Raw genomic sequence first — 19,527 nt, 5'->3', positions numbered from 1 at the left:
ACAATGGTATAGGCTATATTGCTTGCAACAGTACTGTTCTATTCTCTACAGGTCTGCCTTTGCTTTATGTATGCAAGTGCCTTATAGCTTCTGTAGCATGTACATACCTCTCAAGCTATCCGCATGGGACAGTATGGGCCAAGCTGTAACACCTACAGGTACAAATCTACAGGGGACTATTACATGTCAGGAGAACATATATGACTACCAAGGTGTACTCTGCACTGTTGTTGTGTGTGTGCTATTGACATACTTCGACTGGATGTTATATCTGTGTCCAAGGATTTTGGCAACAGTGATCACTATCCCTGACAGTGTGACACTTGAGAGACATGTATCATGCACAGTACGAACAGTTTACACTTATCCTGCCATCCTTGGCAGGCATGGGGTTAAACTATCATCAGACATTCACAGATGCACCAGGCATACAGCCATACCAACAATAAACCATTTTATTTGTTTTATTAACTAGTAGTAGTATTGCACTTGTTGACGGTTTATTTAATGAAGTCTTATCACCTTGCTGAGGAATGCTGTTTACACACTTGTACATCTGGCACAGAAATTACTTTATCATTCATACAGCTACTAGAGACATTTATTTACCTGTAAGTCCTGTGGGGAGAAAATTTGTTAACAATACATAACTGTTTCTATAGATGTTCAGTACTACTTGTCTGTTTCTATCAATATATAGTAGTACTTAAGTTGTTCCTGGATTTGAACCCCAGTCTGTGTGTGGCAAAATGAACAATATACATTTATCAAATTGAGCTACTGAGCCACTGCTAAGTGCTGATTGACTGATATGTGCCTAGAGCTCACCTGGTAACAAAGTCTGACCTGATAATATATGTAGAGGGTCACACAAGACTGCAGTGACAGTTGAACACACATGCATGAGATTCATGCATGGCAGAGATAGTAGGTGAACTGTGTATAAATACATGGAATGCAGGTATACAGTTTTAACTCCTAGTGGATGGGAATATGTTTGATGTGTACAAACCATATTGGGGTGCTGGCTTGCCTACCTGACCCATATACAGTTGCAGATAGTATATCTGCAGTCTACATCTATTACAGTTTCATACTTGCCTGCAGCAGCTTAACTATGTTCAAGAATGCATATAGCTGAAATGCAAAGGTTAACACAAGACAATCCTAAGAGAAACACACTATAATACCTTAGACATTACAATTCTAGGTTCAGATCTTAGTACAGAACAAATATCATAATGCATTATATCTTGTAGTACAGCTCCACATCTACATTTTATCAAAATAGTTCTTTATCAGCTAACCTTCAGTCACTTAATGGTATTATACTTCAAATTAGTTGTAATAATCCATTTCTTGACTGACAGCCCAAGATACACAACATTTGGCACAAGAAAGCTTTATTATGGGTGACATGAAACAGTGACTGGTATACATCTAACCGTATTTTTCGTTCAACACTTTAAATAGTGCAGGCATTGAAAGAGCTGTTGTTTCACAATGTATGCAGTGCTAACTTTATTTCCTTAACAATTCTGACTGTAGTTGTACTTTATTTTTTGAAAATTATGAATGCAGTTGATTTATTCCCTTCACGTTATGAATGCAGTTGTACTATATTACCAGAACATTATTAATAATACAGTATACACTTGTTATTCCTTACCATTATTAATGCAGTAACTTTCTTTCCTTCCCATTAGCAGGTTTCATGCTTTCATCTATATTGAACTGTACCTGGCATTACTCACTTATATCACTGCACGTCTATGAACACATTCATTGCAGTGCACTCAAAACAGAATATACCTACTGGCAGTTACTACTGTACTCTTTCTTAATTATATTAGTATATATTGCAAGATATATCTGTACTCACCACACTCTCGGTGCAACCTGGCCAGGTGCCTTGCATGGACCTCCAGGTTATGAGATGTCCATTTTGTAGCTGTGGGAAGAGAAACATGCCATTATGCATACCTGTCCATCAGATATTCATAATAGACTTTGGTAAATCAATGCTTCCTATACTTACAAACTTGTGGGTCACTGTTGTCCTGAGCATCTTGGATCCACTGAGCCAAGAGTTCCCCCTTCCTAAGCTTCAAGTCATTGTAGTGGTGATGCACCTGCTCACCATTGTGGGGTATAGCAGTTGCACTGGTGAGGTCATGTGCCAGCAAGTCCCTGGCCTCTGATTTGTATTCAGACCCCTGGTACTGGCCTGCAGCAGCTGGATGTCATGGTCTTTCATGAGGAGATCAACCGTGACCCTGGACTCCAACATGCCCCACTGCTGCACCCAGAAGCATGCACCCTTGCTAACTGCTGCCATAGTTCCTGCAGGGGTAAAACTCCAACAGGTTCTGGCTGTATTCCCACCTGTTTGGCTTAAATAAGTCTGTTTTCCTGCCCTTTGCCACCATTGGACCATTTTTAAAAATGCTAAGTGAAGCTTAGCACCACACAAATCCACTGAGCTCAGCCAAGCAGTGCTTAAATTGGCAATGCCCAAACCAGCTAAGCAGAGCTGCGCATTGCTAGGTACTGCTAAAACCAGTCCCGTTTAAGCATTGCTTGGCTTGGCTTAGCAGTGCTTAGCAGAATTTAGCTAAGGACAAACCAGAGTTCATAGGATGGTGCAGTGGTGCAGTGGTAGTGTTGTTGCCTCACAGCAAGAAGGTTACCAGTTCAATTCTTGGCTGGCATGCCTTCTGTGTGGAATTTGCATATCCTCCCTGTGTTTGTGTGGGTTTCTCTGGGTGCTCCAGTTTCCTCCCAAATTATAAAGACATGTGTCTAAAGTGTTTCTCACTGGGCCTCCGCTAAGAATTAGCTCATTCCAAGTTGGACTTTCTCGGTCAACAAATATATTGATATTAATTGTTCATTAATGATACTTTATTATGTGTATTTATTTTATTTATATCTCCTAACCTTATGTATTCTAGTTACAGTTATCTTGGAGTGTGACTTTAATGTATTGGACACTTGTGTGCAACTGGAGCTTTTCTCCTCGGGTCTCCACTGAGAATGGGCTTCTGGCCCAGCTGCACTAACTCATGTAACAAATGTCAATGCATACATAATTAAAAATATATATTTTTATAACATTTTGCTATCACATGTAAAAGCTGAATGGCCTGTCTCTGTATTCAAACTGTGGACCTACAAGACCATGACTTTAATCATTCAGCTACCAGGGATATGGTGACTACATGTATACATTTCTTTATAGCTCTCAGTTATGTATAAGCACTGTTGAGCACTGCGCTGTGCAAACCATCAGCTATACTTAAATGTGACCTTTTACATTACACCTGAAAGCATCTGGTTTCTATTTTTAGATGTCTGTCACCTATCCACTGCTAAGTGCCTCACCGTGTTAACAGACAAACCCACAAAAAAATAATTAACTTTAATATTTCAGTGCCATCCAGCACTTTAACAGTGCAGGGGGTGTGTTACTCATCTGCAGACACTGTAACAGCCCCCCATACACTGATTCTTTAACCATGCTACATGGCTCTCTCTTAGTAGTGCATCTTCATATGCAAGGTGCGCTGCCAAGGGTGAGCTGCAGACACAGCCACGGTACCCTCCATGTAGGACTTACACTATTGGTACACAGAGTTTATTAAATCTGGGGGAAGTCTGTTCTAATAATAGATTATCTTCTAGTATTATATTTTATTGGGGATTTGTGGATGATATGTTTTGCTCTGGAAAAGGAACAAGAATGAACTCAATGAATTTATTATATATTTACATAATACAACATGCTTTTTGAAATTTACCAGCCACGTCTATGGAAAAACTATAGAGTATTTAGATATAAAGTTAGAAAAGGATTATCTGAATGGAATTACTACTAGTCATTATAAGAAGAAATATTACAGGAATCATATTCTACATAGGAACAGTTTACACCCACCACATACATTAAATCTATTGTCAAATCTCTCATCTAAACAATCAAGACAAAATATTTTTAACGGAAATTGATGCTATGAGAGATGAGTTAATAGCCAGAGGTTATTATACTGATGAGACACAATACGGTATACGTGATGTTATGGTCTTAGGAGAAAAGATAATAGATTCTCCCCATATTTTTCTGATAGACATCAACATATTGATAGAAAGGATGATATAATTTTTATGAGAACACCTATGGTAAATCTTACTTATTCAAATATCAAACTTGTATTTTATATTATTAGAAATGATTGACATATTTTAACATTAGACAGGGAAGTTAATAGTGTGGTAGGAGCAGTGCCTATGTTTACCTTCAAAAATAAAAAAATAAAAATTACTGAAGAGGCTATTATGTTATAATAATTATTGAGACAGGGTTTATTCAAATAAGTTTGGTACATTTCCTTGTAATACATGCCATTTTTTTCATCTAATAGATTCAGAGAATAGATTTGTACATCTTATTACTAATAACACATATACATTTAATACTATTGCTACATGTAAGTCAAAGGATTTAGTTTATTTAGCACAATGTATGCTATGTCACAACTTTTACATTTGTAAAACTAATTGTACACTGATGGAAGGGATGAGGGAACATATAAGGGACATAAGAACCAATAATAATAATAATAATTTTCTAGCAAAACATGTAGCAGAAACTAACCAGGGACATACATATAAATTTAAAGTATTAGAAATAATCAAGGACAATGGAAGGTTAGGTGACATTGGGATTGAAACTGAACATAGTAGACTGTTTTTGGATATTACACTTACAAGTAGACAAGGAAGGGGGCATGAATAATAAGGTCTCTTTAAGACCTAAATTAAAGAAATGGAGAGGTCATTAAGTTTGTCTTTGTTAAAATGTCATGTGATTTGTATTCATTGCTTTATTGCGAAATTAATGTAGGTTAATTTGTTTTATATTAGATATATCTTGTTGTAGTTTTTATGGTCTGAAGAAGTAGTGTTCTAAGAAAGTGCTTACCTTTGTATTCAGTTTTATTTTTTTATTAAAGTTTGCCGCCCACCGATACAAATTTATTTTGATTCTTGTTTTGTTGTTTTACCTTTAATGTCACTGTTGGTTGTTAGAAAGTGATAGGTTTTAGACAGGCAAGTTCTAGCCACCCCAAAGAGCCTAGACAGCTATAAATTCACACAGACTGCAGAGAAGAAAATCCTGAGCATATCGAATCAATTGTACCCTGGTTTGTGATTTACTTTGGAGCTGACTGGTAAGAGAAGTCGTATTTGAATGTATATTTTGTCATCATTGTTTTCGCTGTTTCTAGGTAGGAAAGGCTAGCTTCATAGGTTCATAGGCTGGTTCTAGGCTATCAGCATTAGGGCCTATACAAGCCTAGCCATAACAATTCCTTGGCTATTTCTTCCCACACTATTTACTTCCCTGGACCCCTGTCTAGCAGGGCGACTGACGTGATCCCCGGGGTGAATTTCTTTTCTTCCATACAATCATCAAGGTTCCTTTTGAAGAGGACCAAAGAGGCACTCTGCTTGACATGTATGGGCAATGTATTCCAGAGTCTGGGGAGTCTCTGGGTCAGGAACCTATCCCTCCAGCATGTTTTGTTTATTGCGATGACAAGGTTTAGATCCCTGGAGAGTGTGGCTCTGAGGGATTGGGATTTCTTTAAGTGTAGCATGTCCAACAGCTCTGGGTTTGACATGGCCTTGTATGTTAAGCAAAGTTCGCCTCTGAGTAGACGATATGCGACAGAGTATAGCTGGAGTTTTTTAAGGCAGTCAGCGTAGGGCATCTGCTTTAGGCCTGTGATTCTTTTAGTGAGGTATTTCTGTGGCCTTTTCAGTTGTTGCAGATGTTTTGAGAGGTACATACGAAACGGGGCATTGTATTCTATAATGGGTCTAATGAGGGATGAGTACAGTGGGACAATGACCTCCTTTTTTCTGGATGAAAAGCCCTTAGTGATGAGGTGTGCCACATAGAAGGATTTCCTGACTGTTGTGGCGATGTGGTTATCAAAGGTGAGACCATTGTCCACCTGTGTCCCTAAGTCTCTTATCAAACTTTCCATGTTTAGTGTACTGCCACCTATATGGCAATTCACGGATACATGTTTTTTCCCAAAGGGGATAACTATACATTTCTTGGCATTGAGCTTGAGCCCATGGCTCTGGCACCAAGCATCTATTTCTGTAAGGTCCTTTTTGGAGTATCCACCTAATTTGGGGATTCAATAATGGCTCCCAGTTTGCAGTCATCTGCAAACTTTGTTATCCAGAGTCCCTTAGTGTTGGCCTGTACTTCAGAGAAGTAGATGCCAAACAAGAGTGGTCCCAGGACTGAACCCTGAGGTACTCCATTTGTCACTTGTCTGGAGCTGGATTTGGAGTCGGCTACTTTTACAGTGTGGGTTCTATCAGTAAGCCAGTTAGCAACCCATTGAGTGATGTAGGGATTGCCCAGCTTAGTAATTTTATCTATGATTCCAGAGTGGGGGATGGTGTCAAAGGCCTTGGCAAGGTCTATATAGGCCGTGTGGACCACCTTTTCCCTTGTCCATGACTCTGGAGACTGATTCGAAGAAGTCAATCAAGTTTAGGAGACAAGATCGGCCCTTCCTGAACCCAAACTGAGTGTGGTCCAGTCTTTGAAGGTTGCCAATGTCTTTGTTTATAAGTTCCATGATAATACGCTCCATGGCCTTGCAGATAAGGCTTGTCAGACTGATGGGATGGTAGTTTCCAGGATCCAAGGTGGATTCCCCCTTGTGGAGTGGGATAACTGTAGCTGTGCGCCACTCAGTGGGCATGAAACCTGAGGTGAGGCTATGATTAAACATGACACTTAGGTGAGGTGCCAGTTCATATTGTAGTTCATGTAGTACACAGCCCAGGATGTCATCTGGTCCCATGGATGCTGTATTCTTAGCTTTGGAGAGTGCGTTTTTTACCTGTGTGGCCATTATTACCGGAATTTGGCAATCTTCCGGTATTGAGATGGGCCATTTAGGGGGTGAGAGGGGGGTGAAGTTGGCACTGAATTGATCTGCCAGGATATTGGCAATATCATTGGGATCAGTATATTTAATGCCATTCTGTTTTAGCTCAGAGCAGATCTGAGCATTGCCATTTAGATTCTTGACATAGTTATAGAATGCCTTGTTGTTGTCTTTGGAATCTTTGGCAATTTTATTTTTGTTACTAGCTTTGGAGGATTTTATGAGGGATCTCAGTTTCTTACTGAGGCTGGTAAGGAAGTTTTTTGCATCCTGGGATTTTCCTCTTTTCTGCAACAGTTTCTTCCTTTTGTTGTAAAGTTTGTTTATGGCAGGTGACCACCAGATTGGCTTCTTTTTTTTGGATGAGAGCATCTTGGTTCTATTTGGGATGGCACGATTTATGCATGAGTGGATGTGCTTGTACAGTGCCTTAGTGTAGGATTCAGCAGTTGAACTGTCAGCTCCCGTCTGCATGGGTGTCATGAAGGTTGTCACTTCTGACTTGAGTAGCATGAAGTTGGCTTTGGAGAAGTTTTTTATGGAGGTTTCCTTACTAGGGGGTGGGGGTGGGATGTGGATGTTAATGGTGATTAGCTTATGGTCAGACGTGACTAACGAGGGAGTGACCATAGGTGTGCAGCATCGATTTCCCATGTTGGTAATGACCAGGTCTAGGATATTGGAGCCCCTGGTTGGACTATGGATTAGTTGATCCAGGGCGTTGGAATTTATGAATTCCAAGAATGTTGGGCAAAGGTGTTGGTACATGAGTAGCTTTCCCAGTTAATGGCAGGGTAGTTAAAATCACCCAGTATTAGGGTGTTTGGTTCTATCTTAATATTTTCCAGTATGTTTAGAAAGGTGTAGTGAGAATCTTGGGGTATGGTGGGGGATTTGTAGCAAGCTACAATTTGGATTGCAGTCTTACCTAGTGTTAGGTAACAAGATTTACTTTGATTAATATTTTGTTGCTTTTACCTTTAATTTCACTGTTGGTTGTAAAAGGATAGGTTTTAGACAGGCAAGCTCTACCCACTCCAAGGGGCCTAGACATTTATAAATTCACACAGACTGCAGACAGGAAAATCCTGAGCATATCTAAACAATCCTACCTTGGTTTGTGATTTATTGAGCTTTACTGTTAAAAAAGAAGTGCGGCTGCAAGCGATAGTGGGCAGAAGCTACTGTGCTCCTTTGCTCTTGATGTAAAGGAATTAGAACTTTTGTCTGGTTTGCAGAACTTCTGTTGTCAGAACAACTTTACTGTACTTACTTTAGTATTTAGTTGTATATTGCTACTTTAGTATTTAGTTGTATATTGCTCGTGGTTTTTGTCATAGAAGTTGATTTAAGCTCTCTCTGAATTCTGTGGTAACTGATTTTGATTATCGTTTTCTTTTAGAATATTTTGTTTAATTTGAAACTGAACATGGATTCCTTAAATGAGTATGCAATTAATGATCTGCTAATGCACAAGTATCTTGTACAAATAATAAGTACTATGCATATTTAAAGGTAACAACTGATAACACTGGTGATCTGTGTTCCTTGTGTCAAAGGTTGGATGATTTGTTTAACATTGTAAATCTAAACTTAATGATGATGATTGCACTCATGCAATTGGCACGGCTTGGAGAACTGTTGTTTCAAATATTAATGACTGGACTGGTGAAATAAATAATGTTAGGCAAAGAACAAATAGAACACATGCATCTATTGTCTGCAAAAATCATTCAACCTCTATGAAACAAGATGATGCGCATGACAACTTTGGAATTCTGGATGCGAGTATTTAGCAATCTGAAGATCCAGTTTGTTTAGAAGGAAACAAAAAAGAAAGAAAGGAAGAAGTTCACGAAAATAACAAGCAAGAAAAAGAAACTGACTAATGACTGTAAAGGAAATAAGTAGTAAAAAGGGCACTGCTTTGTTATGTAACACACTTCAGTCTACATAAAATGACATCATTGCTCCAAAAGAGAAGGTAGAAAAAAAGGCAAGAGGCAGGTGAAAAGGAAAAAAATCAAAACTGAACATGGAAGGATTGAAGAACATTACTGTAAGAAAAAAAAGAGAAAGACAGATGTTGACTACATGACTCAAGCTGTGGATTTACAGTGCCAGCTGGATGAGAATTTAATACACAGTGAAAACAGTGGGATTAAAAACACTAACGGTGATGAAAATCTATCCTTCATAACAATTGATAGAGCAGATATCACTGTATCAGAAGCAGAAGATTACTCAGATTTGGTGAGCAAAGATATTCTTGTAATTGTAGATTCAATTACAGGAACTGATACTTATATTTGCAGAAAAGATAATGAACATGGAATACTGTTATGCTTGCCAGGAGCAAAAATACAGGATGTGAGACAAGCCTTGGAATGCGTTAATGTAAAGAAGTATGGATCCATTTATATTCATGTCGGTACAAATGATGTCACCTGCAATCTCTGACAGTTAGTAAGGATCTGACAGCCCTCTTAGATAGTATAGCTTGTACTGGTGTTAGGACATATTTTTCACTAATCACCTATTGAAAAGATATTCAGGTTACTGTGAATAAAAAGATTTTTTTGGGTAAATACCTACATGGAAAAAATGTCCTTATTTAAAAAATGGAAATGTATAGAGCATCCATGCCTAGTATTTGGCACACGTGTTCAGACAGGATGGTGTGCATTTGTCAAAATCAGGGAAGAGAATTTTTGCAGAAGAAATTTTGCAATATTTGACAAACACTAGGCAGGATTTTTGCCAGGTCAAAAATTTAACAGTTCACAGACAGCAACATTTGATGCATCTCTGATGGTTGTTAATGCTAGGAGCATTAATAATAAAGTTTTTTTTTTACTGAAAATTTTGCTATGTTCCCACAAGATTGATGTTGTTATTGTCTGCAAAACTTGATTACAACCAGTTCTGTCAGTGTAAAAATATTTTACTGTAACAGACATTCTAACAAAAAATCAGGTCTAGGTGTTATGATATGCATTAAAGATAGTTATGAGACATGTGATTATTACATGTTCACTGATAACACCAGTACTATAGACTATGTAACTGTGACAAGCCTGGAACATATAACAATTGTTGGAGTGTATAGGCCACCAAAGTCAAGTGCAGATGACCTAGAAGAATTTGTACATTTCTTGCATGAAACACAGGAAGGAAGAATAATATTAGCTGGGGACATACATTTTCCAGAAACTGACTGGAACAATATTGATTCAATAACGTTAGTAAGGAAATTATTCACAACATATATTCAGGAACAACAATTGCTTGAGATTGTCAAAAAAAAAAAAACTACTAGGGGACGGAACATAGAAGACATTATATTCCTAAAGTAATCACTGTTAGTTCAAGTCAAGTTTTACCACCATTGATGTGCAGTGATCATGGGGTTATAAAGGTTAATTTGTTGCTAGATAATTCTGCCAAACTGAAACCTAAACCAATGCACAGAAGGTTAATTACAGATTATGTGGAAGCAAAACAGTCACTATGTGAAACTAACTGGTGTGAGGTGTTCAGTGGAAGAACTGCGGATTGTGGAAAGTTTTGAAAGAGAAATTGTTTGAGTGCAAAAAAATCAAAAAATGTTTAACATCAGGATCTAGGCATACAACATCAGGGGGATATATTTCCATAAGAACAACATATCTGATTAAGGTGAGAGACAAAACATATAAGAAATGGAAGAGAGGTCAAACTACAACTTTGAAAACTGAAATAAACAAGCTGGACTAACAGAATAAGCATAGTGTGAGACAAGATCAAGAAAAATTTGAAAATTTATATAAAGACATTGAGCATAATAGGAAACCTTTTATAGATACATAAGATGAGGAAGGATTAAAGACATGCAAATTGATAAACTGTGTGCAGATTCTAAAATTTATTCTCAGACACAACAGATTATAAATATATTTACAAAATCTTATGCAAAACAGTTTGGCTCCACAAAATGGGTGATAAGTTGTTCTAGTGACATCCATGTAAGCACAGATACTAAAATTAAATTAGATTATATTGAAAAAGAATAGTTCTAACTAGATCCAAACAAAGCACAGGGAGGAGACGGAATTAGTAACAATGACCTGATACTTGAACTTACAATACCATTATATCTGTTATTCACTTAGGTCATATAAATATGGGGAGATTCATCAAGATTGGAGACATGTGATTATTAAACCTGTCTTTATGGGAAAGGGGAATAGAAAAAATCCAGAGTCATATAGATCCTTAAGTCTACTTTCATGTTGTGGAAAAATAATGTAGAAGGTAATACTGGATAAGTTATTGTTAGAACTGGATAGGTTGGGACTTGAAACCATATATCAGCATGCACATGTTGAAAACAGATCTATTACCACCTGTAACATGCTACTCTATAACAATATAATGACAGCTATGAATGAAACATTGTTCTGTGCTGTAATTTATATAGATTTAACTTCAGCATTTGACAGGGTCATACACAAAACATTGATCAATAAATTAGAACAACTAGGTATTGATGTACTCTTGATAAGATGGATAGCTGCATGGCTTACAAATAGAAATAGTAAGTATTATACAGTAACTGGACAGGTGCACTATTTAGTTACAGTCAGGGTGTCCCACAGGACTCTGTCCTAGATCCTTACTTGTTTAGATTGTATCTTTCAGACCTTTTTCATTTGAGGTGTTCTATAGTCTATATGCAGATAACCTGAAATTGGGAAAACTGATTACTTGTCTTACAGATAAAGCATGTCTGCAAAATAACATGACTAAATTGACCATTTGGGAACAGGATAATAATATGCTGATAAATACATCAAAAACTAAGCATATGAGATTTGGGAGATATAAAATGAAAGCCGAATATTTAACATAGCACAGAGTAATTGAAACTGTAGAGTCATTTAAGGACCTGAGTATATGGGTAGATTAACTTATGAGCTTTTCTAATCATATCAACCAGAATATATGTGTGTGAATGAGAGGGAGGATAGAAGAATGGTGAGGATGCAAGGGGTAGAGGTGGCGAAGGTGGATGAGCTTAAATACTTGGGGTCAATAGTTCAGAGTAATGGTGAGTGTGGAAGAGAGGTGAAGAAGAGAGTACATGCAGGATGGAGTGGGTGGAGAAGAATGTCAGGAGTGATTTGTGACAGACGGGTACCTGTAAGAGTGAAAGGGAAGGTCTACAAGAGGGTAGTGAGACCAGCTATGTTATATGGGTTGGAGACAGTGTCATTGACAAAAAGGCAGGAGTTTGAGCTGGATGTCGCAGAGTTAAAGATGTTAAGATTTGCACTGGGTGTGACGAGGGTGGACAGGATTAGGAATAAGTATATTAGAGGGTCAGTCCAGGTTGGAAGGTTTGGAGACAAAGCCAGAGAGGGAAGATTACATTGGTTTGGATATGTGCTGAGGAGGGATGCTGAATATATTGGGAAAAAGATGCTAAGGATGAAGCTACCAGGTAACAGGAAAAGAGGAAGGCCTAAGATAAGGTTTATGGATGTGGTGAGAGAGGACATGTAGGTGGCTGGTGTGACAGAGCAAGATGCAGAGGACAGGAAGAAATGGAAACAGGTGATCCGCTCTGATGACCCCTTATGGGAACAGCCAAAAGAAGATGATGATGATCAACCAATTGGTGAATGATAGTTGTAGAACTATAGGTTGCATAAAAAGATTTATAAAGTCTAGGAAATCAAAAAGGATGAAGTCATTGTTTGTTAGTTGCATTAGACCCAAACTTGAGTATGGAATAAACATATGAAAACCCTATAAGAAAACAAACATGAGTAAATTGGAAAGATTACAACAGAAATATACCAAGAGTATCCATGGATGTAAAAATGTAAGTTATTATGAAAGACTAAAATATCTGAAGTTGTACAGTGTCTCTTACAGATATCTAAGAGGAGATCTTATTCAGGTATATAGGGCATTTAGGGACAACTACCTCTGGGAATGTTTGGGGTTATCAAAAAGTGCTAGAGAATCATCAGACAACCTATGTAGAATATTCTACAGGAATGAGAAGTGTACTAATTGGTTCTCCAACAGAATAGCTGATGCACAGAACAGACTACCAAATTACATTAAAGCAAGTAGTAGTTTTGATACTTTTAAGAGCAGCCTGGACACTTATTATGGGAACAAGTGCTTTGGTATATTGGCAGGCTAGAAGAGCATTAATGCCCATGCTTGAAATACTTGTATGTATGTATTTGTATGTATGTATTAGATAGACTAGTCTTGCATTGTGTGAGGACTGAGGCAAATAAGCAATATAATTCAACATTTTCTAACTTGAATGATTACTAACAAATCCATTTTAAAATATTTTTATTCTAATATGTACATAATATTTCTAAACATAAAATATGATTTGAATTTTTTCAGACATATATCAATACAAGTTTTGCATTATGCCTTTTAGGTCATTACCCATTTATATGGTTGCTTCAGTTATCTCATACTTCTTTTTGTTTTTTCTTTTATATTGCTTCTCCACTGCAGTAGCTTATCTTAAATCTGTGAAAATACATTGCATACTTATAAAGTTATACTACATTAGCTTCAACATATTTGGTTCCATACAAAATACACCTGAGTACATTAACTTAGTTTAAATGAACCCATTTGGAAAGATTGATACATATACAAAAGATCAACCCTGTTACCAAATAGCAAACACATGTTGATATAACCAGCATCTACAATGATCTAAAAACAAATTTAATAACCAAATGATTAATCATTTAAGATTTTTATACTTACTCAGTGTTTAGTTCTTTCCATATGTCACTATTCCTTTTAAAGTGCATTTGTTATTTAACCTTTATGTTGGATTATTTGTTTTAGTGGGTTGTTTATTGTGTTAGCAAGTAATTTTAGTGTCTCACCATATCCAGAAATAATACATCTCCCATATGAAATGCTATGGACATTCTGCAGAAAATTTGTACACAATGTTCCTACAAGTGTATTACAAAGTCAATAGTTAAGATATTAATGTTTTTTTTCAATTTACTCAGGTACAAACTGTGATTAAATAACCCATAAAAACACACATATGCCTTCAACTAATTGGAGAGTTAATAAGTAAATCAGTGGGGTGCAGCAATGTTATATAGTCATTGATATGTACTCTCATTTCATCCAAATAATATATATATATATATATATATATATATATATATATATATATATATATATGGTTTATTATGGGAAAGTCGAAGCAGACTCGGTCAAATCCCCCCCTGTCTCAATCCATGTTAAAGCCCATTCCAAGGTTGAAGCTGAGATGTATTTTGACAATGCTGGAATTTGACATTGTCACTTTCGCGGATGTGGGTCAATGATCCCATCATTTGACCGAGTCCACTTAGATATTAACATAGTAAACTTATATATATATCTCTATATATATATATATATATATATATATATATATATATATATATATACATATATATATATATATATATATATATATACATATATATATATATATATATATATATATAACACAAGACATTGGCATTTTCACTATCAAACCATTTTTTTTCTGGCTCTAATATAATGCATTGGCTATCTGAAACACAATTTTATTTATTTATTTATTTATTTATTTTTGTTTATACTCTACATTTACAAATTCAGTGTAAAGACCTTATTGTTACATTTTTCAAATAGTAACCTGATTCACAATATAATGGAATTTCTCATAATTAATAATCAACATTCTGAAACTCAAACACCATTACACTCAAATGTCTTCGCTACCCTGTCATCATTTACTGAACATATTACTATGATGAAATGCAGAAATACTTTTATGATTTTCTTGACTACCTACAGAAACAGTGAATACTCAGAAGAACACAGAAAAAAGATTGCTCTTTTTAGATCAAATATATATATATATATATATATCACTAATTTTATGCAGGGTGCAAGCACTCTGCAACTAACATCACTCGGTAATTATATATACCAACTCCAAGACTGCACATTAGTGGTTAAAGTGCAAATTCCCAGTCATCACTATACCACGATCTTGCCTGCAGATCTGACATCAGGCAGGAAGGACTGATCAGTATTCTGAGAATTCAGTCTTAGCAATTATACCCAACTTCCTCATACAAAAATCACCCAGTCACTGTCTACCATTAAATGCTGAATTAAAACAGAAAACATGAAGCCACAGCCTTTATAGAATCAGTATACCCAGATAAAGTATCCTCAGTAAAGTAATTAACAAAAGCAGCAAAATAAAACAAACAACTCTGTGAACATGAAACTAAAATCATTTAATGCTAATTTGTTTATGTCTAGTTGGAAAATAAACATATACAATAGCAACGTAACCCTCTCTCCAGCCTGTAAATATATAACTTCAATGTATTTGTGCAAACATGTCTATTACAGCAAATCCCAAATCACAGGACCTCAGATAATATATCAGTTTCATAAAATAACACATCATATAGAAAGTATAACAGTGAGACATAAAAGGAAACCAAGGGAATGAAATTGGATATTATTCAGATATAAAGATGAACACAAAATTTAATGAAGAAGAGCTCATCTGTGGTGATATAATGACCTACAGAGAACACTGCCCTGCCTTTGTGCAATGTCTCTTTACCAAAATTACTGAAATGGAGAAATGAAACAAACTTAATAGGCTTAAAATCTCAACTAAACTTCTTGGTAATAAAAGACATCAAGTAGAATGAAAAATGTTTTTTTTTTAACCTTATTTAATTTTTTTAGTTGAAGTAAACAAAACATTGATACTGCTTTGTTAACCTGTCACCATAGAGAACTCAATTTGTTGTAATGATTTTCCCGATTGTATGCGCAATCATCAAAAGGCAACAAAAGTACACTAATCATTTCCACTGTTGCTGTAATACTTTCCCTGATCATATGCACAATCACTAAAAAATACCAAAGTATACTAATCATTACCACTGTTGCTGAAATTATTTCCTTGATCGGACAAAAAAATCACTAAGACACCAAATTACATCAATCATTCCCAAAAAGACAATTTCTTGAAAGGAATTCAGTAATCTTACCTCATTTTGAACAGTTTCATATTAGTTTCTCATATTTTGATAATGAATGACAGTGTGTATCCGACAAAGTATTAAAAAAGACAAAACGTCAGAACCGGAGTTCTGAAGAAGTCCTGATTTCCAGGAAGAAAGCGCTTGACCGTTTCTATTGCTGTGTACACATAAACATTCTATTTTTATGCAGTTGCTTCCTGGAGATCATTGCAGAATTTTACAACACTATGAGGATGTTTTGTGTTTGATTCTCATATTTTGATTTTTTTCTTACATTAAAAAGTTTGTAGTTTCATAATTAATTACACACATAACTCCAGCTGTTCCAGGGTAATATGGTGCTGTCATGTGAGTTCAGGGTCCTTTACCTGATTTGTATGCAAATGAGGTCCTTTTATATTTATCTCTTTGAATTGTAGCAATATACCAACATTTAAGGTACCTTATCGATGTAATGTCCTTCCCCTTAACTCTCATCTGCAGTCAGTGTGAATGAACTCTGCTGACTTTATTTGCATAAATGAAGTTTGGAACAAAGTTGTCACGGGACATCTTTAATGGGGGGGGACTTGGAATTAAGGGGAAGAAGCAGGTAAGGTGAGTAGTTATGAGGGTTTTGAAGGGAGTAAGCATGAGAGGGTTAAAAAGGTTGGAGACTAAGGGAGGAAGAGAGATAAGGCAGGGGGTGGGTCTTGAAGGCTTTTGAGGTGGGATTTGGTTGTTGTCAGTCACATATGCTGCCCTTATGGTTAGTTATTTTATGTTTTCTCTTCCGAGAAATTGAAGCTGTGTTGTGTTTAGTAAAGTTTCATGCATTTATCATTCATTATGTCAAACAATAAAGGTCGTCAAAGGTCTTTTGTTGTTTGAGTAGTTTATTAAAGTGGAATATAACAACTACATAGCTCTTCTCTTCACAGAATACTGCTACAATCAGCCCCAAAAAAAAAAGCATGACCTTGAATACCACCCTTAATATGCAATGCAAAATCAGTACAGTTAAAAACCTCCATGAATATATATATATATATATATATATATATATATATATATATATATATATATATATATATATATATATATATATATATATATATATATATATATATATATATATATATATATATATATATATATATATATATATATAGTGCTAACTGAAATTCTATAAAGATGAAAAACCCAAATATTAATAAGATAGGGTCTATATTAGAACTTTGAATATTCTAAATACCAAATGCTGACATGACCGAAAATGCAGGAACTCGAAGATTTTTTTTTTTTTTACTGCAGTACAGTGAAGATCAGAATATTTGACCTTTCCTCACTGTAGTGTGATCTTGGAGTTGGAATCTATATTTATCAGGGGGCGTGGGGGGGCACAGCCCCCCACAAAAAAAGTTTTTGAAATCCTGCTTTATTGCTCATGTAAGCATTCTCTATTTAGTACATTTGATATTCTAATATATATACCAAATAAGATTTTGTAATGAGAGGTTAAATATCCAAGTAAATCCAAACAGATTAAAAATAAAGTTAAAAAATGGAGGTAATCAGAGTCTTGAGGTTCCGACTTACCGATTATTTGAGGAGAGTGAAACTACCTCTATATATACATGTAGTGAGCATAGGTAATTTGCAGTGACTATAGCAATGTGAAAGCGTCTCTGAGAAAATACCTACTTTTGTGAAATGCTTAAAATTGTTTAAGCTATGCCTTAAATGTGTGGAAAGTATTATGTTGAAATGAAAACACTCAGATGATTTCAGAAATGCCTGGATGTAATGAAGGATCATGGCTGTAACCAAGCATTTTTGAAGTATAGCAACATATAACACATATATTTATAATAATTTTTAAAAATATGCAGGGGTTTTTACATTTTCTGTGGGGTGCTCAGATTGTTTCTTTGAACGATGGGAAAGGGGAAGATGTAAAGGACTGGAAAATGAGAGATATACCAAAGAAGGATGCACAGAAGGAACACAATAAAAGAGTTTTGCTGGAGGAGGTGGACGAGTAAGGGTTTTATAATTCTGCAGTGGACACCCCCCTCCCATTTTTCCTTTTTTTTTTTTTAATAAAGAGACTCTGGAAAAGAAGTAGGTTAGTATATATAGGATAAAGGATTAGGGAAGGAGGGAGGTGATGAGCAGTTGTTGCCAGGCATACCCAGGTTCATAGGACCTCAAATGTTTCCACTGCTTGATGGCTGCACAGTGGAAGACCCAGGTTTCAAAATGATGAAGGCTTGTGGTGGCTTAGTGCCCACAACCAACTAGGGCAATGAGTGCAACACCCACTGAAGATCTGGCATGGACCAAAGTTGCTTTAACACTGCCTGTTTCACCACATCCTCTAACAAGTCCTGAAGCTGACAAGCTCCATGGCTTACCAGGCTTCTGCATGTTAGAGTACTTAAAGAGCCAGCTTCTCCTCCTTGTCCCTTCGAAGGTGTCCCTGGGGGAACATCTCTGATCTCTGAGGTGATGTGGATGGGCTGGTCCTGTGATGTATGTGCATGGACTGCTCCTGTGATGTTTGGTCTTGTGGAGAAATTTTGGAGATAAATGAAAAATGCAAAGTAATGACTAATGAAAGTAAGAAAAATAGAGAAGGAGGTGCACAAACCAGAGAGTAAATTCAATAATAATTTGTGCCTAGTTCAGTATATACTTTATTAACATTGCATACTTAATATATAATATGCAGGTATAAGACATGAAATGGTGGTGCATGCTTTACATAGGGAAATGTTTGTTATAAACAGCTACTGAGCAGTTTTCAGCTATGGAATGGTAGTGCTGCTTAAAGTGACAGCATTTTCTAAATTATGCTGCTGATAAACATCAACTAAGCAGGTTTAAAATACCAAATGGTTCCAAAAATGTTTGTGCTTGAATTGCTTAGTGGTAGCACATTATTTGTGCAATTATATTTCACTAGTTCTGTTTTCTGAATGCTTATTAAAAAAATCAGGAATAGTTCATATCAGATAGAACTGAATGCTTAGCTTAATCAGACATATGCGTATCAATAGAGTACAACGCCTCTTTTGGTATGTACCTCACAAGACATCTACAACAACTGGAAAGGCTGCAGAAATACCTCACAAAGAGGATTACCGACCTCAAACAGATGCCCAACGCAGACCGTCTCAAAAAACTCCAGGTTTACTCTATCGCATATCACCTACTGAGAAGCGATCTCTGTCTAACATACAAAGCTATGTCAAACCCAGAGCTGTTGGACATGCTCCACTTAAAGTAATCCCAAGCCCTCCGAGCTACATGCTCTAGGGACCTAAACGTTGTCACCACAATAAACAGAGCATGCAGGAGGGATAGATTCCTGTCCCAGAGACTTCCCATACTCTGGAACAGACTACCTATCTATGTCAAACAGAGCTCCTCATTAGCACTCTTCAAGAAAAATCTTGATGATTGGATGG

The sequence above is a fragment of the Protopterus annectens genome, chromosome 1.part0, assembly GCF_019279795.1.
Source record: "Protopterus annectens isolate FY-2018-M chromosome 1.part0, PAN1.0, whole genome shotgun sequence".
NCBI classification, from domain to species: domain Eukaryota; kingdom Metazoa; phylum Chordata; order Ceratodontiformes; family Protopteridae; genus Protopterus; species Protopterus annectens.
The sequence above is the reverse complement of the archived record's forward strand: the minus strand, read 5'-3'. Positions refer to the sequence as shown.